This window comes from Rhinichthys klamathensis, unplaced genomic scaffold (assembly GCF_029890125.1).
Source record: "Rhinichthys klamathensis goyatoka isolate OS25496 unplaced genomic scaffold, OSU_Roscu_1.1 h1tg000232l_1, whole genome shotgun sequence".
In the NCBI taxonomy this organism is placed as follows: Eukaryota; Metazoa; Chordata; class Actinopteri; order Cypriniformes; family Leuciscidae; genus Rhinichthys; species Rhinichthys klamathensis.
Window position 1 is genome coordinate 2,264,927 of NW_026606756.1, and position 27,277 is coordinate 2,292,203.

Genomic DNA, 27,277 nt, shown 5'->3' on the forward strand with positions numbered 1-27,277 from the left:
GCTCAAGTCGTCGTTGCGATGGAGGTTCGGATTGAATAATTAGTTCTTCCAATGTTTCATCATCGGACTCGTGCTTGTATTGGTATGGTAAAATCAATGTCATTGTTACTGTCTTTACAGTGTGTACAATCGCTGAGCTTTAGGAAGCCTCCTGAGCTGACGTTCAGTTATGGTAATGGGCGTTTAGCTTCCGACAAGCGCTGTAAGCGGTTGACCAATCGTAACTGACTGGCCCATCTAGCCAATAAGCTCAGAATAGGCTCGTGGAAGGAAGTATTTAGAGAGACTGATTCATCCGACGAGTCATTTGAGAATCATTGAAAAAATGTGGTGATGTGCAATGTACTGTATATTAGGAGAAAATTAAAGTGTTTTTTTGACCTTTGATACATGTAAACCTGTTGTAGGAGCAGGGCCGGCGCTCCGCACACGCACATCACGCACTGCGCGTAGGGCACCAAGTGCTTGGGGGGGCACCAAAAAATCTGGGTCGTGAAAAATCATCACAATAGGCTACTAGTATAAATAAAAAATAAAAAATGTCTAAAGCATGTTAATATACAAAAGCAATACAAAAGTAATATAGGCCTAGACCAAATTAGTCGAGAAAAAGGTGAATCTCCTGTGCCAGTCTCCCTCTGGTGCCCCCCCTTCCCCACCTCCCAGTGGTCTGTTCGATTATGCCTCAATCAATGTAAAATTTGGCAGACACCGACCTCAGACATGGCCTCGAAAAGGCACCAAGAGTTGGGGGCGGAAAAAAGGAAAAAGAATAGACAGCGGGATGATACTCGCGCGTCGCTTGCAGGTAGACAATGTTTTAAATAAAAATGTTAGTTTTGTAGCGCGGGCGCCCTTGCGTCGTGAATGCATGTCCAGGGGGGCGTCGCTAGTAGTGCAAATGATCCGGGGCTTTTTTAGCCCTGCATGTTGAATCTTTTATTTTAACGGGGGTCCGGGGGTTTCTCGAATTTTGAAACTTGGGCTGTTTAAGATGCAGTTAGTTTGTTTGAAAAGAAGAGGAAGACCGCTTAGATACGTTTTTTCGTTGTTGTTCTATGCGGATAATTTTCAAGAGGTTCATAGGCCAAGGCCCAAGGGCGACATCTGTTGGTGAAACTGCAATTAGATAAAAAAAAAAAAAAAAAAATCTCAGTGTATGTATATTTTCATATTCACAGAGTTGTCAAATTATTAGGGCTGGGAAAAGATTAATCGCATCCAAAATAAAAGTTTGTGTCTACATGATATATGTGTTTGTACTGTGTATAATTATTTTGTATATATATAAATACACACACATGTATATATTTAAGAAATATTTGCATGTATGTACTGTATATAATTATATATAATTTATATTATATATACATTTAAATATTTTATATATAAATAACAAATATTTCTTAAATACATACATGCAAATGTGTATTTATATATATACAAAATATGCACAGTACACACATATATCATTCATGTTCCAAATCTGTGTTTTTAGTAATTGTGGTGGTTTTTGGTATTTATTTATAATTTTAACCTTTATATTATTTATTTCTTTTCATATTTGGTGCCATTGTTAATGTAAAATGATTTATTTGCAGCAGTTATTTTGGAAGTAAAGAGAACCTAACTAAGAAATTCTGAATGCTTGTTATTCCTTGGGTTGGTGATTGGGAGTGGGGGGGCACCACCAAGCATTTGTGCTTAGGGCACCCAAATGGCTAGCGCCGGCCCTGTGTAGGAGACCTCCAAAACAAAATTAGGAACCTTTTAAAATAGCATAATAGGGGCACTTTAACAGAACATAGATTTATGTTGATATACACTCACCTAAAGGATTATTAGGAACACCATACTAATACTGTGTTTGACCCCCTTTCGCCTTCAGAACTGCCTTAATTCTACGTGACATTGATTCAACAAGGTGCTGAAAGCATTCTTTAGAAATGTTGGCCCATATTGATAGGATAGCATCTTGCAGTTGATGGAGATTTGTGGGATGCATATCCAGGGCACGAAGCTCCCGTTCCACCACATCCCAAAGATGCTCTATTGGGTTGAGATCTGGTGACTATGGGGGCCATTTTAGTACAGTGAACTCATTGTCATGTTCAAGAAACCAATTTGAAATGATTCGAGCTTTGTGACATGGTGTGTTATCCTGCTGGAAGTAGCCATCAGAGGATGGGTACATGGTGGCCATAAAGGGATGGACATGGTCAGAAACAATGCTCAGGTAGGCCGTGGCATTTAAACGATGCCCAATTGGCACTAAGGGGCCTAAAGTGTGCCAAGAAAACATCCCCCACACCATTACACCACCACCAGCCTGCACAGTGGTAACAAGGCATGATGGATCCATGTTCTCACTCTGTTTACGCCAAATTCTGACTCTACCATCTGAATGTCTCAACAGAAATCAAGACTCATCAGACCAGGCAACATTTTTCCAGTCTTCAACTGTCCAATTTTGGTGAGCTCTTGGAAATTGTAGCCTCTTTTTCCTATTTGTAGTGGAGATGAGTGGTACCCGCTGGGGTCTTCTGCTGTTGTAGCCCATCCGCCTCAAGGTTGTGCGTGTTGTGGCTTCATAAATGCTTTGCTGCATACCTCGGTTGTAACGAGTGGTTATTTCAGTCAAAGTTGCTCTTCTATCAGCTTGAATCAGTCGGCCCATTCTCCTCTGACCTCTAGCATCAACAAGGCATTTTCGCCCACAGGACTGCCGCATACTGGATGTTTTTCCCTTTTCACACCATTCTTTGTAAACCCTAGAAATGGTTGTGCGTGAAAATCCCAGTAACTGAGCAGATTGTGAAATACTCAGACCGGCCCGTCTGGCACCAACAACCATGCCACGCTCAAAATGGCTTAAATCACCTTTCTTTCCCATTCTGACATTCAGTTTGGAGTTCAGGAGATTGTCTTGACCAGGACCACACCCCTAAATGCATTGAAGCAACTGCCATGTGTTTGGTTGATTAGATAATTGCATTAATGAGAAATTGAACAGATGTTCCTAATAATCCTTTAGGTGAGTGTATACACTACCGTTCAAAAGTTTGGGGTCAGTGAGAATTTTATTTTTATTTTTTGGAGGAAAGAAATCAATACTTAATTTGATCGAAAGTGACAGTAAAGACATGTATAATGTTACAAAAGATTCTATTTCAAACAAATGCTGTTCTTTTGAACTTCCTATTCATCAAAGAATCCTAAAAAAAAGCCAAAAAACTGTACAACTGACAGACCAACAACTGTTTCAACATTGATAATAATAATAAATGTTTCTTGAGCATCAAATCCTCATATTATACTGATTTGTGAAGGATCATTTGACACTGAAGACACTGACACTGGTGATGCTGAAAATTCAGCTTTGATCACAGGAATAAATTACTCTTTACTATATATTCACACAGAAAACAGCTGATTTACACTGGAATAATATTTAATACTATAACTGATTTCTGTTGTATTTTTAATCAAATAAGCGCAGCCATGGTTAGCAGAAGAGAATTCTTTTAAAAGTATTTAAAATCGTAACGACCCCAAACTTTTGAACGGTAGTATATATATATATATATATATATATATATATACTGTATATATATATGTGATTATTATTTTCAGTTTAACAGAAGTTACTTCCATAATTTGGAAAAACATTACTTCCAAAATTCAAGGGAAAAAATATGCAGGAGATGAAAATGTATTTTCTGTGCTTTCTCTGTTGTGTGTCTCTGTTGGTCTTTTCGGCCTAGAGGGGTTAAGATATCATCTAAACCAGTCCATCGCCACTGTGGTCCCTGACATCCAGACTCCAGCCAGTTCTCTGTTTGTTTTCCTTTAATGTTCTCTTGTCACAGATGTTGATGGATTTTTTCACATGGGGGAAAATAAACCCTGTGATGTTGCATCACATTTGTTGATGTTTGAAGATGATTATGTAATGACATGCAATGTGATTTAGATATCTGATAACAAAAGTGATTGCCATTCCACTTTGTTCAAATCTCCTAAGAAAAGACCATCATTTTGGATTGATTGTTCCTCTGATGCTTTGGTGAAATGCATTCCCACAATCTTTCAAGTGATTCTTTGGCGGCAAACTTTCAAAACTGATTCTGAGAAAGATATTGTAAGGCTGAGGTTCCTGATAAGACAGAATACAAGAATTTTACAAGAACAGACAGCATGCAATAACACAGTAAACCGACTAATTTGGAATGAAAAAGCACAAAAGCCATGCCCAAAGCCAAGCCACTACTCTCATCGCCCATCTATGAGACCCATCTCCCTATTCCCTCCATTATAGGGAGCCACTACAGCCACTACATTCCCTGTCTTAAACTCTTCACTGAAAGTTAACTAAGAATACCTAAATGCCACAGATGATGTATCTTGTGAATTCATTGTTTGGTATCATTTCAAATGTCTCAGTGGGATTGGTAAAATGGTCTCAATTTCCCTATGCACTATTCAAAAATTGTTTTGTCTAGTAGATTAAGTGGAGTCTGGTGTTACCGCAAATCTCCGTTCTGGATAGGTCAAAATGAAGGCCATGAATGAATGGAGAATGTGGCACATCATCTGGACCTTTCGGTTTCTGTATATAACTGAATTAGCAAGTTGTATGAACGTGACTAAGAACCATGTGGCGGCCGACTTATAGGTATTAGTCAACCTTACGTCCTCTGACTACAACACAGTCTCATCCCAAGGCGTCATCTAACTGACGCTTCTGACCATGCGTCAACATGCCGACGCACACACCACCCCCCAAACGTCAACATGAGACGCTCATCCTCGGGCGTCATCAAATGCCGCGCACCCTTTAGCGTCAGTTAGATGACGCTTCCGTTATGGGTAGGTTTAGGTCTGGGGTAGGGTTAGGATTAGACCACTAGGAGGCGCGTCTCATATTGACGCTCAAGGGGTACCCTGTGCGTCGGCATATTGACGCATGGCCAAACATGGTCAAAAGCGTCAGTTAGATGACGCCTTGGGTGTGAGACTGGGCTGCTGACTAAGATCAGACCGGCGAGTTTGTGACTGTGAGAACCTGACCGGCCGGCCGGCCGGCGTGAGACTCTGTGTGTCATCGGGTCCCTAATGGATGAATAATTGAAGAGTAAGGGGATACTAGAATAATAGAATATCCAAATTAAAGCAAAACTTAATTTACGTTTTAAAATCATTTGAAATTGGAGTCAGATTAAGGGCTAGAATGAATAAATTAAGTGAACTTTACAGGAGCGCAAATAAAATAACTACAGGTATTATACCTTCTCCCATACCAGTGCATTTCGTCGTTGGGCCAATGCGTGGTCCTTACAATATACAGTAAACACACAGAGAAATAAAAGAGATAAGATAATGAAAAATTAACCATTGAATTGCCTCTTTCTAAAAAGCACTCATTTCCCATTGCTTAATCTGGAAATCAGTTGATCTACAATTACCAGAGTTTACTATAATTAGTTTACTTTGAAAATCTCTTTGCTGTTGCTACTAAATGCATAACCAAGCTGGACAATCGGAGGAGATATTACACAACCTTTTAAATCAGAGGAGATTGGCATCATTTTATTTTTCACAATTAATATGAATATTTACAGAAACCTTTATAAAACATTGTTGATTTTAAGTGTATCAACAAGTTGATGCTTCCCCTTTAAATTGACTTGTCTTTTTTTTTTAAGGACAATCACACAGGTTTTGGAGGATATCTCTGTTATTTGGGCAACACCCTCAACACTGTCAGTCTCTGTGTTTGTTTTGGCTCCTGGGAGCTTCCTGTGTCCAATGTGTCTCAGGTTTGGAACAAGATCAAAAGTCTGTAAGTTCTGCCTTGAAACTGTGTTTGTCTCTTCTTAAAGTATTATAATGGAAAAAGTATCTTTCAAATACAATGGATGTTATGTGTTTAGTTTAAATCACTTCCAGTGAGCTTGACTTACTGTGATCTTTTGACTTATACCGATACCACACTGCAAGGCCATAATAGTTTTTGTTACTGTTGGAAAGTGTGTTGTTAATAGATAAATTGATATTTCATAAACATTCCTGACCAAGTGGACTTTCACCCATCATTTTTTCTTGATTGTGTGCATTTATGTGAGACACACGTGTCATGCCTGACAGCAAATGTTTACAATAACCTTGGGCTTTTTTCTCATTTCCTCTTGAGTTGCACCTCAGTAAATGTTCTAAAAGCAAATGTCATGCACTCCTTGATACCAAACACATTTCAAAGCCATTCTTTTTCCACTTGTTCGATCTGTAATACAACTTGGGATAGTAAAAAACGCTAAAGCACAGTAGGTTGACAGGAGAGCTAAAACAGTGATGACATGTTTCCTCTTGAGTTTCACCTCAGTAAATTTTCTAAAAGTCAATGACATGCACTCCTTGATACAAAACACTATCAAAGCCATTCTTGTTCCAGTTGTTTGATCTGTAATACAACTTGGGATAGTAAAACACGCTAAAACTGCACAGTACTGTGCTTGACAGGAGAGTTAAAACAGTGATGACATGTCCTTGTCACTTAAGACATGTCAACAAGCCCTCATAGCAGACAAAACATTAAACATCTGTGCCGGAAGCATGCGTGCTATGTAGTGTTAAACAAACCTATGCAGTTTTGTAGCTGCTGTCATATGCCGGCAAACAGCAAGTGTGCTTCCATGCCAAACACTGGTTTGGTCTAAGAATGACTAACTGTTGTACTCCCCCACTGCTGTGACCTGGCGGATTTCCTTCTGCATTTGTGAGGCAGTTTTATTGCATCAAAATAACCCCTATACTAAAAAGACTGAGATAGAACATGTTATCAGACTAAACAGCTGATAGGAAGCTGTGATTGTTGCCTTTGGACAGTCTGAATTACCAGAACGTCTTCATGAAAAGTTTTTCACAAGGTTTTCTGATGTAATGGACCGCTATTCAATTCATATCTTTTAGATCATACACACATCACATCATATAAATAGTAAGTTATGTCATAAAACTCAAGATTGTGCAGGCTAATAGGTCCTTAACTCAAGCTGCTTGCAATCACACCATTCTAGGGCACAGCTGATTGATTCCTGCAGTATCAGTAGCCAATGAGCTTGTGTGCTCAACCTTCAAATACTTGGTTAGCATTTGTCTTAGCGGTGCAGCGCGCTTCAGAAACCCTCCTCTTTCCCTACCCAAATTCTCAACTTAAAGGTGCTGTATGTAACTTTTTCACTCTACTAAAGCATAAAAATACCATAATATGTTTTGCAGATATTTAGGAAACATGCTAAGTTCACATACTCGTTTCTCTGAAAAACACTTCTACAGCCAGTTATTTTACTTTGAAATGTGCGTTTCCAGGCTGGAATGTTTGTTTTTGTTTTGGTCTGTGAAACTGCACGTTGCCAATTTGCCAATTTTCATTGTCCATTGCGCTCGTTCCTGTTGCGTGTGCTCAAACTGGCAACCTGAGTGAGTGCCGTCGAGTCTGAGGAGCAGGTGGCGGGAGAAACGACGATCTCCGATATTTTGAATTCAACTGCAGTGCCTATTTCGACCACTAGTTGTCCTTCTTACATATGCTCCTTTAAATATTTCTCATTCTTTGTGTTTTTAGTTTGTGTTTAGTCCATCATAGCATTCTGCTAAAGTCAGTCTGCCAGCCTATCATACTCTACCATGGCAGTGTTGTTCAACCTGGGTGCCTTCCAAAGGGGCCACAGGATGACTTAAAATTATTTAATTATAATTATATAATATATATGTAAATTATTAATTAAAATTACCACAACAAGCAGTGTTGTTGTCATGTTACAGCAGAAATAACAGGGTGAATATCTTAACCAATATGGTCTACTGCAATTTAGCAACGGTCTAAAAAACACATTTTGATTAGATAGAACAACATATTGCCATTAGACAACCGATTTTTGGTTAAGCTTTAGAAAAAGCTACTGCTGGTGGTCCAAGGATCCAAGGAAGTGCAAGATTTTGTTAAAAGACATGCAAGTTGTCTTCTAGAAGACATGCAAGTTGTCTCCTCGACCACCACCAGATTCCCTGGTATGATTTTAAAGCGCTTTGGGTGTACAGTATATGAAAGCGCTATATAAATGCTCCATCCAGACAGGTTTTTTTTTTTTGGAATGTCAACGTTGGCATCTTTCTTACAGTTGAATTTGTATAAAGTATTAAGTTGCAGTTCCTAATGAAGTTACTGGCCAACTGGTGAGTGTTATTTATTTGACAAAGCCATTTTTTCTTGCATTTGGTTCTTGGTAGACCATTCTTTTAATAAAATATGCAAGAGAAGATTGTAAGGTCGTTGGGAAGATCATTCCCCATTCCCTTTTATAGCATAACATTCTGCTTAAAAGCTAATTTAATCCACTGTAGACTTCTGTATAATTAGGGAAGAATGAACAGACAGAAAGTTTGTTTTTTGTACAAACTTGAGATATGTCACTAAAAAGGAGCACTTATGAGTGCCACTGTATCTCCTTTGGCTGGAGACACCAAATTGTATTTGGAACCGGATGGATTGAATGTATTAAAGTGATTTATGTCCAGACATTCTCAGGCAGATGTTTGCAATCTCTCAAAAATTATAATAAAGACTAGAACCCAAGGCATTACTTTGTCAAAATCAGATATCCTGATGCATAGTGACAGTGCATTGTATTCTACTGAATATTATGTCAAACTGTAAGTTACTTTTTTTTTTTTTTTTTTGGCTACCTACTACAGGTCTTTGGTAATTAAAATATGAGAAATAGACTTATGATTGACCATCTTTTCTCCAAATAACTCTGAACGCTTCATTGCGTCTACAATGTTATTTTTAGTCCAATGTTATGAGAGTCCAATTAGTTGTAGATTTTGGTTTAGTCCACAAAGTCTGTACTCAGTGCCTCTTCATGTCTCCTTTTTAAGCCTCAGTGGGAGTCTATTTGATGACAAGTGTGCGTCTGTGCTGTTTTGTGTTATTAGGGTAGAAAAACAACTTTGATTGAGTGTGTTTCTCCATTAATGTAACGAAAACACCCACCTTATATGTTCACAACTTAATTTAGGCCTGTGTGTGCATGAACATGGGTGTCTCAATTTTGAACGTCAAGAAATGACAATTCTCTGTGTCTCTCTTTCTGCTGTCTCTTTCTATTATTGCTAAATTTGATCCTTTTTTCTACCAGTTTACAACTGCCAATTACTTACACACCAGGGAGTCCTTGAGATAGGAAAATTCCCACAGCAGTACAGGGTTTTTGATGTTATCAGTCGGAGCTTACATCTTTGTTGTGAAAAATCTGTCTTCTGTCTCTGCTTTTAACTTTCATTATCTCTTCTCTGCCTCTGCTCTGATCCCCTACACTATCCAGGAACCACGGATTGCATCCTTATACGGAAAGTGTAATATTCTAATATTACTGCAGCTTTCTTTCAGCAGGTATTCAAATTTTGTGAGAGCAATTTTTCAAATATGCAAATGTATTACAACAATATGACTAAAATGACTCAAATGACTCAGGTTGCGTTTGTAGGGGAATGAGACGCTGTGTCATGGCTTTGATGCTATGGAAGTTTTTCTGTCTAAATGAAGTTAATTTACACAAAATATAAATGTGGGAATAAATAAAATAAATATGTTTTTCTCCAAAGTATGTTTAACAAAATTATTGGGACCCCAACATATTCTCATGAGTACAAATCTAACTGAAGTATATTCTCATTCATAAAGTATGTTTTTAAGTTCACCTTAATGATTAAGTAATAAGTCACGACTTCCTGGTCCACTGGACTCTGAATATATGACACACAGGCCACATTCATATAGTCATCCATCACTATGGGAAAGACCTGAGAATACAGTGACATGTGACAAAAGGTTGTTGAGCTGCACAAATCATCAAATGGCGATAAGAAAATTGTTTGGAATACTAATTTCCAATATCTGGGCAATAATTAAGAAGTTTAAATCAACTAGAGATGGTAACAATCTGACTGGAAGAGGATGTGTGTCTATATTGGACCCACACACACTGAGGAGGATGGTTTGAGTTGCCAAACAAACTGTAAGGATCAAACTCGGAGAATTGCAGATGGTAGTTGGGTCTTGTTGGTCATAAAGTCTCCAAAACTATGATCAAACCTCACCTATATAACCACAACAACTTTGGCAAGGTTGCAAAATAAAAAAGCCTTTGGTGACTTTAAATAAAAATCTCATGCACCTACAAAAAACATCAGAGGTAGACAGAAACATGGCAATGTAGAAAAGTAACTCATCCCTGCTGTGAAGTATGGTGGTGGGTATTTAAGGCTGTGGGGCTAATTGTCTTCCAAAGACCCTGGGCAATTTGTTGGGATACACTGTACATAAACTCAATCAAGTACCAGCAGATATTAAATCAACACCTGACTGACCCTGTCAGGAAGCTTAAACTGGCCATAGCTGGATCTTCTAGAAAGACAATGATCCAAAGCAAATCTAAAAATAAACAACAGAGTTGTTCACTGACCACAGAATGAAGGTTTTGCCATGGACATAGCAGACCCCTGACCCTAACCCCATAAAAAACTCTGGGATTAGCTGAAGAAAAGAGTCCACAAGCATGGCCCTCTGAATCTGAAGGATCTGGAGAGAATACTATCTGGTAGCTATATCTGGAACCTGCTCTGCCGAAGCACCCGTCTGCTTATCTGGATCCAACCCCTCAGAGTCCCTCATTCTGGTCCGAAGAATTCACAGAGCTAGCTTCAGGATCCAGAATGAGGTCCTCTGAGTCAGCGGAGAGTCTCATCTGTCTCAAACTCTGCCTCCATTTAAATTTATTCATTTAGCAGACGCTTTTATCCAAAGCGACTTACAAATGAGAACAATAGAAGCAGTTAAACTAACAGTAGGACAACAATATGCAAGTGCTATGACTCTTCTCAGTTTAATCTAACGCAGTAGGCTACATGTCATTTTATTTATTTTTATTTTTTATGAATAGATATAGAATAGAAGAGAAAGTGTTAGTATTAATGGATCAAGTGCTGCCGAAAAAGATGCGTCTTCAGCAGTTTCTTAAAAATGGCTACGGACTAAGTTAGGCAGATCATTCCACCAGCAGGGAACAGTTAAGGTAAAGGTCCGAGAAAGAGATTTTGTGCCTCTTTGCGATGGCACCACAAGACGATGTTCACTTGCAGGGCGCAAGTTTCTGGATGGCACATAAGTCGGAAGTAATGAGTTTAGGTAAAAGGGAGCAGAGCCAGTGGTTGTTCTGTAGGCAAACGTCAGTGACTTGAATTTGATGCGAGCGGCAACTGGCAACCAGTGCAATTTTGTGAGGAGAGGAATGACGTGTGCTCTCTTCGGCTCATTAAAGACCACTCTAGCTGCAGCATTTTGGATCAGTTGCAAAGGTTTGACAGTGCAAGCTGGAAGACCAGCCAGGAGAGCATTACAATAGTCCAGTCTGGATAGAACAAGCGCTTGGACAAGGAGTTGTCAGGGTTTCCGCGGGGCATTAAAAAGCATTAAAAGTCATTAAATGGATTTTGCTAAAATTAAGGCCTTAAATGGCATTAAAAAGCATTACATTTTAATCCAGGCATTAAAAATGTAGATAGTTTTGAAGAAAATTTTATATTATAAATTTATTTGAATATAGCCTTCATAATTAATAATTTTTATTTGCTGTCGTAAAATATGTACGTTAGTGTGATAAACCAGTTTGAACCAGTTTGGTAATTGCTTCCGGCCAGAGCAAAATTGCCTGATGCGGAGGTGACGCGGGTAATTTTGAACAGCAGGAACAACAGGAATAAAACTATAGACCAGAAAAATGGGAAAGTGCGAATTCCAGCAGATGTGGCTGGAAGACAAACAATTTAGGACATGGTTGCAGCCCGTTGGTGGTCAAAATAAAGAAGGATTTTGCAGCGTTTGTAAAAATGTATTTAAGTTGGGTTGCTACAATCAATCAACGCCATAAAATCTCAAATGCAGTCTGACAGCCAGAAATCGACGGTAAAAGGCAGACAGCAATTAACTATGTGTAGTAACTTTCCCTCATCATCTTGACATCTGCTGTTAAAACTCACTTTGTCTTTTTGTGCAGATGATTTGTTGACATGCAATGTTTTGTCACATCACTCTCTTTTGACTGACTTGAGTGGTATAATTGTCTGTGTTGGCTACGTGGGTTAATTGTCTGAATGGTGTATGTGGCTTAAACTATATATATATATATATATATATATTATATATATATATATAGTTTAAGTATTCTATGTATCTATCTATATATATATATATATATATATATATATATATAGATAGATAGATAGATAGATAGATAGATAGAATACTGTACACTATATATATATACTGTATATATATATATATATATATATATATATATATATATATATATGTATGAGGCGCCACGTAGGAGTTAAATCAAACTTAAGTTTAATAATTATTTGAAGGTTGACTTTTTTTTTAATTAAAAACACTTCTTTTATTGGTCAGATGAAATATGCTAATTTTTTGAGACAGGAATTTGGGGTTTTCATGAGCTGTATGCCAAAATCATCAGTATTAAAACAATAAAAGACCTGAAATATTTCAGTTGGTGTGCAATGAATCTAAAATATATGAAAGTTTAATTTTTTTCATTACATTATGGAAAATAATGAACTTTATCACAATATGCTAATTTTTTGAGAAGGACCTGTATATGCGAGTGATTTCATATGTGGATGTGCGTGAACTTTTCAGTGTAAAAGGAAGTCATTTCAGTGTAAAAGGAAGTCATTTATTCTTATTCTTCTTTTGGAGTTTTATGGCGGTTGGCAAACCAGCTAAAAGGTGCATTTACCGCCACCAACTGGACAGGAGTGTGAAGCGTCAACACAGGGGACGGAGAGATATCACGCAACACCTTAAATAAAGCTTGCCACAAAGAACCTTTCTTTTACTGTCTATGCAAAGAACCGGCGAAAGTAATGATGATTATGCATGAAACATTTGAATGGTTGATAAAGTTCATAAATCGATGCAGACTCGCCATCTTTGCTGTAGTGAACGCGCCTATAGAGAGAAATGCACACTTCATATGAAGTGTGAACGCGCCGGCGCCTCTGTGTCCTGATTAGCCTACTATAGTCCACTATATATAGTCCACTATATTTGCTTCTTATTTATTAATCCAGGCAAATTTGTTGATGAAACATTGATTAAAATGAAGATACAATTTATACAAGTAACAGTATCAGTGATACTGGCCTTTATGTTGTCTCTGCATTCATTTGTAGATTGACTGAAATTATTACATTATAAAATATATAAACTAATGTAAACCTATACAAATTTAAGTGTTTTTAATTGCGATTAATCACAGAAAAAATGTGTGATTAATCAAGTTTTTTTTTTTTTTTATCGATTGACAGCACTAATATATATAATATCTGTGGTTAGTCATGGGTCGTGTGTGGCATTAAAAAAGGCATTAAAAAGCATTACATTTTATTTGAAGATACCTGCAGAAACCCTGATTTTGTAGCATGCTCTGATAGGAAGGGCCTGATCCTCCTAATGTTGTATAAGGCAAATCTGCACGACCGGGCAGTTCTAGCAATGTAGTCTGTGAGATTCAATTGATCATTAATTACAACTCCTAGGTTCCTGGCTGACCTTGATGGGGTTATGGATGACGATCCTAGCTGAATGGAGAAGTTGTGATGAAGTGTTAAGTTGGCCGGGACCACAAGCAGCTCTGTCTTATCAAGGTTTAGTTGAAGGTGGTGGTCCTTCATCCAGCCAGAAATGTCTGTCAGGCAGGCTGAGATGCGATCAGCAACCGTCGGATCATCAGGCCTCCACTAACTCAACCTGCGTTATGACCAAAGTCGTAGTGACCAAAGACTATGACTATGACTAAGTTGCCATGCTACCTCAGCAGCTGTGGGACCCGAACCACAGGGTGCAGGGGCTCGACCCTTATCCCTCGAGAAGAGGACCAAGTGGGATTGGAGCTTATGAATATTAAATCTTTTACAATTCTGACAGCCAGCCCAATCGAGGACTAACCTAGCATGCTCCTCTCCCATATACATTGCACACATCAGGGAGAGTCATCTGTGGTAATATAGCGGGGACAAGGTGACGCACAACTTAAATCTTGACCCTGACATGTTGACAGATATAATTCCTGACTTATTTTTCACAAACAAACAAGACAAACGTGCTTAACAGACATAGGGCTTCTGAAGACAAAAAAAGCTGTCTATGCGCATTTCGGTCTACATTACATCCTCACCCATACGTTCATCCAATCAGAATGTCACATTTAGACACGTGCTTCAGACACCGGCTTACACGGAAGCGTTCCCATAGTGTCAACGCCATGATGCAGCATCGAGTTCGCATCGAGTTCCACTCGAAAGGAAACTGATTTTCACACTTGAAACATAAATATGGTCCACATAACAGCTTACTCTAGCCATGAAATGCCCACAACTGCATGGCTTCAACATTTGCATGGATAGAGACCAATCACAATTTATTTTCTTTTTACATGTCATTTAAGGATTATCTGAAACGTCTTGGTTACGTATGTAACCCTCGTTCCCTGAGTAGGGAACGGAGACGTTACGTCGGATGATGACGAATGGGGTTTCGCTTAGAAAGCCTATCAACTTCTAGTATTACAAAACGAGCCAATGGCAAAGAAATGCCACTTAGAAAATACACATATGACCCAGAAGGAAGCATATGGAGAACACTGGGGTGTCCAGCTGCAGTTGGAATATTTCAACCCCAGGGGTGGCAAGGTGGCTTGCCAAGGGAAAGACACATGCTCAGAGAGGCTTACAATGGAAATACACATGTGGGGGTCGCCCAGAGGGGGGACCATGCACACGGATGCACCTAGTCAATGCGCAGGCAATGGACACTGGCGTCGACGTCAGCAGTGCTGGAGGAACTCAGGGCTTGAGGAGGAAGCTCACCTGAGGAAAATATCGCACGTATCCAGTCCGTGGAGTGGAATGGCGAGCAAGCGAAGACACCTGCGCGGGTCTGGTACTAGCTGGTTGAAGCGAGTACATGAGAGGACACAGGCTCCACTCTGAGATTGTAGAATCTGGCCAATGTGTTGGGTGTCGGCCAGCCTGCAGCTCTGCAGATGTCTGTTAGCGAGGCGCCATGCACTAGAGCCCAAGAGGACGCCACACTCCGGGTGGAGTGGGCAGTCACACCAAGGGGGCACGGTCGACCTTGCTGCTGGTAAGCCAAAGCAATGGCGTCCACTATCCAGTGAGACAGCCTTTGCTTGGAGAGAGCCTTTCCCTTCAGCTTCCCACCATAACAGACAAAGAGCTGGTCTGAGGTCCTGAAACACTGCGTTCTGTCTACATAGGTGCGGAGAGCACGTACTGAACAGAGCAGTGCCAAGGCTGGGTCTCCCTCCTCCAGGGGCAGCGCTTGCAGGTTCACCACCTGGTCCCGGAAGGGAGTGGTGGGAACCTTGGGCACATATCCAAGCCGGGGTCTCAGGATCACGTGAGAGTTAGCCAGCCCGAACTCCAGGCACGCTTCGTCAACGGAGAATGCGTGCAGGTCCCCTACCCTCTTGATGGAGGCCAGTGCAACCAGTACCATAGACAGGAAATTAATCTACACTGATTCTACAGGCTCAAAGGGAGCACTCTGTTAGAACCACTGAGAGGTCCCAAGAGGGAACAAGAGGAGGGCGAGGAGGATTCAGTCTCCTCGCTCCTCTCAGGAACCTGACGATCAGGTCGTGCTTCCCTACGGACTTACCCTCCACTGTATCATGGTAAGCGGCAATAGCGGCAACGTATACTTTGAGGGTGGAGGGAGACAGCCTTCGCTCCAATCCATCTTGAAGGAAGGAAAGCACGACACTGATCGAACACCTCCTGGGGACGCTCTAGCGGAAGTGATGGTAGCCAGCACCGCTGGTGGTAGGGTACTCAAACCTGCCTCGTCCCGTCCAGGAGCCACACTTGGAGGTTCCAAAGATCGGGACGAGGGTGCCATATGGTGCCCTGTCCCTGAGAAAGGAGGTCCTTCCTCAGAGGAACTGGCCAGGGAGGTGCTGTTGCGAGGAGTATGAGTTCGGAGAACCAGGTCCGGGTGGGCCAGTGCGGCGCGACCAGAATGACCTGCTCCTCGTCCTCCCTGACCTTGCGCAGGGTCTACACAAGAAGGCTCACTGAGGGAAACGCATACTTACGGCCCCACGGCCAGCTGTGCGCCAGTGCATCCGTGCCGAGCGTGCCCTCGGTCAGGGAATAATACAGGGCGCAATGGGTCGAGTCGTGAGAGGCAAACAGATCTATCTGTGCGTCCCCGAACTGGTCCCAAATCAGCTGAACCGACTGGGGATGGAGTCGCCATTCTCCAGGGAGGGGCTGCAGCCGTGAGAGCTCATCGGCTGCACAGTTCAGGGCTCAGGGAATATAAATGTATACAATTGAATATAAAGTGGGCAGTCACACCAAGGGGGCACGGTCGACCTTGCTGCTGGTAAGCCAAAGCAATGGCGTCCACTATCCAGTAAGACAGCCTTTGCTTGGAGAGAGCCTTTCCCTTCAGCTTCCCACCATAACAGACAAAGAGCTGGTCTGAGGTCCTGAAACACTGCGTTCTGTCTACATAGGTGCGGAGAGCACGTACTGAACAGAGCAGTGCCAAGGCTGGGTCTCCCTCCTCCAGGGGCAGCGCTTGCAGGTTCACCACCTGGTCCCGGAAGGGAGTGGTGGGAACCTTGGGCACATATCCAAGCCGGGGTCTCAGGATCACGTGAGAGTTAGCCAGCCCGAACTCCAGGCACGCTTCGTCAACGGAGAATGCGTGCAGGTCCCCTACCCTCTTGATGGAGGCCAGTGCAACCAGTACCATAGACAGGAAATTAATCTACACTGATTCTACAGGCTCAAAGGGAGCACTCTGTTAGAACCACTGAGAGGTCCCAAGAGGGAACAAGAGGAGGGCGAGGAGGATTCAGTCTCCTCGCTCCTCTCAGGAACCTGACGATCAGGTCGTGCTTCCCTACGGACTTACCCTCCACTGTATCATGGTAAGCGGCAATAGCGGCAACGTATACTTTGAGGGTGGAGGGAGACAGCCTTCGCTCCAATCCATCTTGAAGGAAGGAAAGCACGACACTGATCGAACACCTCCTGGGGACGCTCTAGCGGAAGTGATGGTAGCCAGCACCGCTGGTGGTAGGGTACTCAAACCTGCCTCGTCCCGTCCAGGAGCCACACTTGGAGGTTCCAAAGATCGGGACGAGGGTGCCATAGGGTGCCCTGACCCTGAGAAAGGACGTCCGTCCTCAGAGGAACTGGCCAGGGAGGTGCTGTTGCGAGGAGTATGAGTTCGGAGAACCAGGTCCGGGTGGGCCAGTGCGGCGCGACCAGAATGACCTGCTCCTCGTCCTCCCTGACCTTGCGCAGGGTCTACGCAAGAAGGCTCACTGAGGGAAACGCATACTTACGGCCCCACGGCCAGCTGTGCGCCAGTGCATCCGTGCCGAGCGTGCCCTCGGTCAGGGAATAATACAGGGCGCAATGGGTCGAGTCGTGAGAGGCAAACAGATCTATCTGTGCGTCCCCGAACTGGTCCCAAATCAGCTTAACCGACTGGGGATGGAGTCGCCATTCTCCAGGGAGGGGCTGAAGCCGTGAGAGCTCGTCGGCTGCACAGTTCAGGGCTCAGGGAATATAAATGTATACAATTGAATATAAAGTGGGCAGTCACACCAAGGGGGCACGGTCGACCTTGCTGCTGGTAAGCCAAAGCAATGGCGTCCACTATCCAGTAAGACAGCCTTTGCTTGGAGAGAGCCTTTCCCTTCAGCTTCCCACCATAACAGACAAAGAGCTGGTCTGAGGTCCTGAAACACTGCGTTCTGTCTACATAGGTGCGGAGAGCACGTACTGAACAGAGCAGTGCCAAGGCTGGGTCTCCCTCCTCCAGGGGCAGCGCTTGCAGGTTCACCACCTGGTCCCGGAAGGGAGTGGTGGGAACCTTGGGCACATATCCAAGCTGGGGTCTCAGGATCACGTGAGAGTTAGCCAGCCCGAACTCCAGGCACGCTTCGTCAACGGAGAATGTGTGCAGGTCCCCTACCCTCTTGATGGAGGCCAGTGCAACCAGTACCATAGACAGGAAATTAATCTACACTGATTCTAGAGGCTCAAAGGGAGCCCTCTGTTAGAACCACTGAGAGGTCCCAAGAGGGAACAAGAGGAGGGCGAGGAGGATTCAGTCTCCTCGCTCCTCTCAGGAACCTGACGATCAGGTCGTGCTTCCCTACGGACTTACCCTCCACTGTATCATGGTAAGCGGCAATAGCGGCAACGTATACTTTGAGGGTGGAGGGAGACAGCCTTCGCTCCAATCCATCTTGAAGGAAGGAAAGCACGACACTGATCGAACACCTCCTGGGGACGCTCTAGCGGAAGTGATGGTAGCCAGCATCGCTGGTGGTAGGGTACTCAAACCTGCCTCGTCCCGTCCAGGAGTCACACTTGGAGGTTCCAAAAATCGGGATGAGGGTGCCATAGGGTGCCCTGTCCCTGAGAAAGGAGGTCCTTCCTCAGAGGAATTGGCCAGGGAGGTGCTGTTGCGAGGAGTATGAGTTCGGAGAACCAGGTCCGGGTGGGCCAGTGCGGCGCGACCAGAATGACCTGCTCCTCGTCCTCCCTGACCTTGCGCAGGGTCTACGCAAGAAGGCTCACTGAGGGAAACGCATACTTACGGCCCCACGGCCAGCTGTGCGCCAGTACATCCGTGCCGAGCGTGCCCTCGGTCAGGGAATAATACAGGGCGCAATGGGTCGAGTCGTGAGAGGCAAACAGATCTATCTGTGCGTCTCCGAGCTGGTCCCAAATCAGCTAAACCGACTGGGGATGGAGTCGCCATTCTCCAGGGAGGGGCTGAAGCCGTGAGAGCTCGTCGGCTGCACAGTTCAGGGCTCAGGGAATATAAATGTATACAATTGAATATAAATTGTAAATAAATACAATTGACGTGCCATAGGCGCTGGGGTCCTGTCCAGGAGCCCGCGGCAGCATGTCCATTGCACATGGCGCCCCAACCCGTGGTGGAGGCATCTGTTGAGACAACAACATGCCGGGAAGCTCGTTCCAGGGGCACTCCAGCCCGTAGAAAACTGAGGTTCGACCACAGGGAGAAGGTCTGATAGCTGGTCAGAGTAACTGGTACTCGGAGGGTGCCGTGTTGCCATGCCCACCTCGGGACTCGGTCGCGAAGCCAGAGCTTAAGCGGTCTCATATGAAGCAATCCGAGTGGCTTTACCGCGGCTGCAGATGCCATATGCCCCAGGAGCCTCTGAAATAGTTTCAGTGGAACCGCACTCTTGCCCTCGAATTGTCTCAGGCAAGTCAGCAGTGACTGCGCACGCTCACTCGTAAGCTGCGCGGACATGGCGACCGAGTCGATTTCCATACCGAGAAAAGAGATCCTCTGCATGGGGCAGAGTTTGCTCTTCTCCCAGTTGACCCGAAGGCCCAGACGAGCTAGGTGCCGGAGCACTAGGTCCCTGTGTTCGCAAACCTGGTCTCGAGAGTGAGCTAGTATCAGCCAGTCGTCGAGATAGTTCAGGATGCGAACCCCGTGTTTCCGAAGGGGGACAAGGTCTGCCTCGATGACCTTCGAAAAGACGCGAGGAGACAGCGCTAGCCCGAAAGGGAGAACCGCGTACTGGTATGCCTGCCCCTCGAAAGCAAACCGTAGGAACGGTCTGTGTCGAGGGAGAATGGAGACATGGAAGTAGGCGTCCTTCAGGTCGATCATTGCAAACCAATCCTGGGGCCGCACACATTCGAAAATGTGTTTGGCTGTGAGCATCTCTAACCCGCTGGGGTCGGCTATCGCGCCGGCGCGACGAGCTCACTTTTTTCCTTATCAGTGCAAAAGAGACTCAAATTACTCTGTTGATTTTGATCTTGCATATAAGTGTTGTACATCATTAGATCCCGTCAAGTGTCTATTTTTTTGTGGATACTCTCAATAAAAAGTGTTCTGCTTTTTGTCAAATAAAGAAAAATAAACATGATGCGAATTTTGCCTTCTCTCTGTACTGTAACTAAGTAAATACTTGTCACACAGGGACGAAAGAGTTTTCGTTATGAAGCTGAAATTCTCTTCTTTTAAATGAAGTAATTTATATAAAAAACAAATATTCTCAGTTTATGTAATCTGTATGAAAAGAGAGAGATGTCAGTCTTTTTCCTTTCAGCTAATTTTAGCTTATTAAGTGTTAATGTGATACGCCCATGGAGAGCGCGCACTATTCAAATGCAAATGTTGAGGCAAGCCATGCAAACGCCCACATCAGCTGGATAAAACATCCAGTTTAATAAGAATCTTGTACTTTACCTACTCTTGCTGCGCTGTGAGGAATAATACTGTCGTAATAATCCTGGAAAAGTTACCTCAGTGCTGGTAGTTTCATTTCAAGGAGCGGATTCAGCTGATGTAGAAAGGCATTTATTCTTAAGTGCTTTGTTCTAATCGCGTTATTGAATAGTGTCTGTAAACTGCACAAAGACTGTTTAAATATGAATTGCGTGTCTGTGTGAATGAATGAATGGCACAGATGCACGCGCTATGTTCAATTCAATTCAATTCAAATTTATTTGTATAGCGCTTTTCACAATACATATTGTTTCAAAGCAGCTTTACAGAAAGTGCATTTCAGAAAGTACATAGAAGAATATAGTTAGTTAATCATCATGTATTAATTTAGGGCATAACATATCGCCGGCGTTGAGTCGTCTCTTCGCAGGCGTCGAGTCGTCTCATCGCAGGCGTTGGGGCATCAGAAGTCTTCGTGAGAGGCTGGATACAAACTGGAGCTGACGAACGCTATTTACCTCGGGACTAGCGTCCCGAGATAACAGCAGAAAAGCAGATGGGAAATAATTAGCGTAGCTGCTGTTCATAATATTAATGCATTCGATCTGATTCAACAATAGAAGGTAAGCATTATGTGAATGCTTGGCTGAAGAGATGCGTCTTTAATCTAGTTTTGAACTGGGAGAGCGAGTCTGAGCAACGAACAGTATCAGGAAGGCCATTCCAGAGTTTAGGAGCTAAATGTGAGAACGCCCTCCCTCCTTTAGTGGACTTAGATATCCTAGGAATGACCAGAAGCCTCGAATTTAGGGATCTTAAAGAACGCGATGGATTGTAGGGCGATAGAAGGTCCATTAAATACACAGGAGCTAAACCATTTAGGGCTTTATAGGTCAGTAGTAGTACTTTGTAATTGATACGGAACTTAATTGGTAACCAGTGCAGAGATGATAAAATCGGTGTTATATGATCATATTTTCTTGACCTAGTAAGAACTCTAGCGGCTGCATTTTGCACTAACTGTAGCTTGTTTATTGAAGATGCAGGACAACCAGCTAATAAAGCATTACAGTAATCTAGTCTCGAGGTCATGAATGCATGAACTAACTTTTCTGCATCAGAAACAGATAGCATGTTACGTAATTTAGCAATGTTTCTAAGGTGGAAAAAGGCAGTTCTTGTAACATATGAAATATGATTTTCGAAAGACAAGTTTCGGTCTAGTATAACACCCAGGTCTTTTACTGTAGTGGATAAGGTAACAGGACATCCTTCTAAATTAAAGTTGTATTGTAAGAGATTTTGTGGGTAGTTTTTTGGACCAATAAGTAATACCTCCGTTTTATCTGGATTTAATTGCAGGAAATTACACGTCATCCAGTATTTTATATCTTTAAGACATTCTGTCAATTTAGATAAGTTAGTGTTTTCATCTGGTCGTGATGAAATATATAATTGAGTGTCATCAGCATAGCAGTGGAAATTAATTCCATGTTTTGTAGTCGATCCAAGAGTATTTTGTGATCTATAGTGTCGAACGCAGCGCTAAGATCGAGTAGAACTAGTATTGAGATACAGCCTTGGTCAGAAGCTAAAAGTAAATCATTTGTAATTTTAACTAGCGCAGTTTCTGTGCTATGATGCGGTCTGAATCCTGACTGAAATTTTTCATATATCTCATTTTCTTGCAAGAAAGAGCACAATTGAGCGGACACAATTTTTTCTAGTATTTTAGACATAAATGAAAGATTTGAAATGGGTCTGTAATTTGCTAAGTTATTTTGATCTAATTGCGGTTTCTTAATAAGAGGTTTTATAACTGCCAGCTTGAATATTTTTGGAACATGACCTAAGACGAGCTATGTTGTTTACTACAGATGTACATTGCATCTGTGCATTCATTCACGCTCGCTCCTACATTAGTAAACGTTATTTTTACATGAACACATCCAAACTATATTGCTATAGCCTACTGAGATTTGTTCTAATCGCGATATAGAATAGTGTCTGTAATGACAACATTTCGTTGACGAGTTTTGGATAGATTTTAAAGTTTTTACTCTAAAATAGTCATCAAATAAGCTTTTGTTAGACAGTTTCTGCTGTTAAATATATAGTATGTTTTGTCAAAAATAAACTAATCAACTGTTATAGTGTTTGTTCCAATGCAAGCTAGGCTATATCAAAATAATGAATCCTTAACTTTGAAATATGTATGATAAAATGTATTGGCCTACTTAAAAAAAAAAAAAAAAAACTTTATAAGAGATTTATGGAAGATGTTTCCAACTCTAACTTTGAACCAATTCTATAGAATGGCCCATATAACCTATTTGAACAGGATTTGTTTCCAGGTATGACTAAAAATGTGCTTTTGACTTTAATTTATATTTTGATTTTATATATATATATATATATATATATATATATATATATGTGTTTGTGTGTGTATGTATGTATATATATATATATATATATATATATATATATATATATATATATATATATTGTCCTTGCATTCTTTCTTGTGTGACACACCTGAACGAAAGGCTCATTATGCGGGTCTTTGTCATCTCAGGTGAGAACCACGTAATTATTCATGGGGGGGGTTGGGCCGTTCACGCCCATTCGCATATTGCCTTTCCAAACAATTTTTTTTTTCACAATTTAAAACAATCTATTGTTTTATGTGAATGATTAGGCAGGATGATTTTCAGATCATTTTAAAGCAAAAACTCTAGGCGACAACATCCATTAGTCAAACGTCTTCTGGGCACATATTTAGTATGTGTTTTTTGGCCTTATTTCAGAAACTTACATTTTTAGTTTTTACAATAACCATGCATAAACAATATTCTCTCAAAAATACAAACATGTACATACATGTTGCTCACATATTATGGTAGCCCTGTTTGTGCTACATAGAGTTTAATTTCACCTGTGCCATTAATATGTTTATAAGCAACTGAAAAAAGCACAAATGTCAGGGCATGTCAAAACATCTCAAGGACCCCAAAAACACCTGAGACCCCAGAGGGTTAACGGCAGCCTGTGAAGGGAGCGGTTCAGAACTCGCAGTTCCAGGATTGGCCGTAACCCACCGGATTTCTTCAGGACAATGAAGTAGGGGCTGTAGAAGCTGGACCTCATTTCGGCTGGAGGGACAGTCTCGATCGCACCCTTCGCTAGTAGGGTAGCAACCTCCGCTCTCATGACAGGGGCATTGTCACCGACCATAGTGAAGCGGACTCCCCTGAAGCAGGGAGGAGACCGCGCGAACTGAATCGCATAGCCGAGCCTGATAGTTCGTGCGACCCAGCGGGACATATGGGGAAGCTCTAGCCAGGCTCCCAAGAACTGCACCAGCGGGGTCATACGAACCACAGACGTCCCCTGGGTGGGGCAGCGAAGCGGAGTGACCGGCCAGGGCGTGGACAGCATAGTGGCCCGGTGTGGGGGCACGGTCATCAACCGCACCCTGACAGAGGAGGCCAGGGAAGGACCAGCGTTCTGGCGACAGAGGGGGATGAGAGCGGTATGGTCCGGGGACGGCACGCACTGTCATCCGACTCTGAGATAGAGGAGGATGAGGGGTGCACGGCCCGAGGGCGGTGCACCGTGTCGTCCGAGAGCTCTGTGTGCTCAGGGGTGAGGGTGTCTGTTCTAAATTCCCTATATAAGAGTACGAGAAGGACTTTTATTATGAATGATTACTGTATACGCTGCGCTGTTAGGTAGCGTTAGTTTCCGGCACTCCGCTATTGTGTTTACTTTCACTTTCAGCAGCCGTTTTCTCTGACATTTCCTCAGGTGTTAATGTGCGTGATTGAATGTAAGTTATTCATTTATTCACAGTTATAAGTTGATGTATGTTTGTTACATTGTTGTATTCAAATATTTAGCTAGTGTAACCGAACTTTACATTGTGCATAACATGATAATACGAGAGTTATATACAGTGATTCACGTGTATATGTTTGCAGCTGTAATCCTATGTGACGTTGGTTTATATATATAAATAACGTGTCAGTAGTGAGTTTATGTTTATGTTTATGTAACTTAAAGTTATTAGACATACACTGATGTATATTTGTATTCTGTTTATTCTAGAAAAACCACATTCAATACCTTGTACATATAATCGAAACTCAGTACAGCTGGATGATGTCATTGTGTTTGAATATTCAAACCTATAAAGAGTTTAACGGTTCCCTGTCTCCTGTCACGCTTCTTACCGGAGCCCCGTAGTGGATGAGCATTCACCTACCTATATTCAAACCTTACATTCCTCAATATTTGGTCCTTCAAGCCGGATAGCTACACTCATTACGGTGACATGGAGCAACAGAGTCAACATAACTCTCCTGATACCACACATCCTGTACGACCACAGGCCAGAGCGCGTCAACTCTCAACACGTCTGCAAGCTTATGACATTACATTACCTAAATCTCTCATACCTGACCATTGCCTGTATGACACTTCATACCACCAGCCAAGGATGGATCACCAAACAGCACAGCTAAACCTCAGTGGACTGGCCGAGCCAGTCTCGACTGTGGATCAGCTTTCTATTAGTGAGTTATCTCTGGTGCAGTATGGAGCAGCAGGTCCAGTTACATGTCATATGGGCAGCGTTGATAATGGATCTGGTGTTTCTGCTAGACAGTTAGATGCTGAGAGATCCTTTATTCATTCTAGTCCACCGGTAGCCCAAAGAGAATATCACAGTCCATCCGCATGTGAATTACTCAGCAGTGGTTCTGTTTCGCCTTCACTTCGAGATGAAGAACAGGCTAGAGCTATGTCACCGCTTGTGGTCAGACTGAAAGCTACTGCAGCGCCATCTATCCCAATTCAGGATGCAAGCCAGTCATTCCCAGCTGCTATGGCCACCAGAGACATTTCTCAACAGTCAGCCCCATGGCACATGACACAAACTACGACAATGGCTACATATGGTACGACTCCGTCAAACTTTGGTGTCTCACATTTACCGGCACCACATGTAACTCTCCATCAGCAAACATTATTCAGTACACCAGATTTCCGTCCTTCATATCAGCTTACCTCATCATTGCCACGTACTGTTACATCGGTGAAGCTGCCTCTAGTTACAGCAGCCTACACAACTGGTGTGCCACCAGCCTATCAGTTACAGACTGTTGTGCCAGGCCAACCACCACGGCAGTCATTCACCATGCCAGACCCTAATCGACCTCCATCATCGTTCCCAGGGTATTATGTCACTCAGCCTTCTACACATATTCCAGGACAGACCTGGTATGACTCTCCAGCTACGTACCCGCCACCACCTCCAACTCCTGTTCATCGGCCAATGCCTGCAGCACTTCCACTCCAGCCAGTTCCAATCCCAAAATTACCGAAGCTTGTGAATGATAGTGAGAGAGAGTTTACGGATCTGAAGATGGCTTTGGACAATCTCCTCAATCCTCACACTGAGCTTACTGAACATTATAAATACAGGGTGCTAATGGAACAGTTAGTTCTGGAGGAAGCAAGGCTAATAGCCCAATCATGCCGACATTATCCTGCGCCCTATGCAGCAGCTATGACAGCATTGCAACGACAGTATGGCCAACCTCATCAGCTGGCACAAAGTGAAATTGCATCTCTGTTAAATTCGCCTGATATTAGAGCTGGGGATGCAAAGGCTTTCCAGAGTTTTGCACTCAATGTTGATTTGTTAGTAGGCATGTTGATGTCCATTGAGGGGCCACAGGGACGAGAACTCACTTGCACGGGCCATGTTGACAGACTACTCAGTAAGCTACCCAAGCACTACAGAGATAGTTTCATTGAGCACCTCCAGTTACGAGGCCGACTGAGCACTGACAGCCTCAATCCGTATAACCTCCATGACCTCGCTGACTGGTTGAAAGTGAAGGCAGAGGCTCAGCGTCTGTCATCTAAAATGGTACAGCGCTACCAGACGGAGAGAGTTCAAGCCCCCCATAGAGAACGTCAACCCATTCCGAAGCCCCAAACTCGACTCACTGCAGTTTATCATGGCAGCGACCAAGCCAAAGAGGTCAGTACAGTACATTTTGCCCATCCAGAGCCCACACATGGTCAGCAATTAGTCAAGAAACTGAAACGTCTGTGTCTGTTCTGTAAAAGTCAAGAGCACTACTTGTCACAGTGCAGTCAGATCACTGAGCGCTCAACTGAACAGATTCTCAAGTGGATAAAGGACGGCAAGAGATGTTGGAAATGTGGTCCCACCAGTCATAAATGTGAGGAATGCACGCTAAAGAAACCTTGTAGAGAATGTGGAAATGTACACCTCAGTGTCCTGCATTCTATCGCTAAAGAGGGTCCCAACCTTGTGTTACTTACGATGTCTGCCGATCGAGCATATCTGACTTCCCCTAGCTCCACAGGACGTGTGTACCTGAAAGTCGTCCCAGTACTGCTGTGGAAAGGCAAAAGGTCTGTACCAACATATGCTATCCTAGATGATGGGGCCCAACGGAGTATTGTTCTTCCAGCAGCAGTTCAGCAGCTAGGACTTGCGACCAGGGAAGAGATTATGGCCCTTCGCACCATCCGACATGATGTCACAGATTTGAAGGGACAGTCAATTGATCTGCTGATTTCCACACAGTCAAGTCCAAATGAGAAGTACAGCCTTACAAATGTGTTTACAGCTCCTCTCCTTACGTTAACTGAGCAAACCTATCCCATTAAGAGGCTTCAGCGATGCTATTACCACCTCAGAGGAATTCATCTTCCATCCTTTGATAAGGTGCAGCCCCTTCTCCTAATTGGGTCTGACTATCCGAACCTGATAACAGCTAAGGAGCCCATCAGACTAGGACCAGTTGGTGGACCGGCAGCTGT

At 42.8% G+C, this 27,277-nt stretch overlaps 1 long non-coding RNA gene across 1 annotated transcript; it reads left to right on the top strand.

The window, feature by feature from the left end:
• The first annotated feature begins 24,198 nt into the window (after positions 1–24,198).
• Positions 24,199–24,623, top strand: LOC130099609 (uncharacterized). Its single transcript, XR_008808420.1, has 2 exons — positions 24,199–24,245; positions 24,524–24,623. It is a non-coding gene; the product is annotated as an uncharacterized LOC130099609 (long non-coding RNA).
• Positions 24,624–27,277: the final 2,654 nt, after the last annotated feature.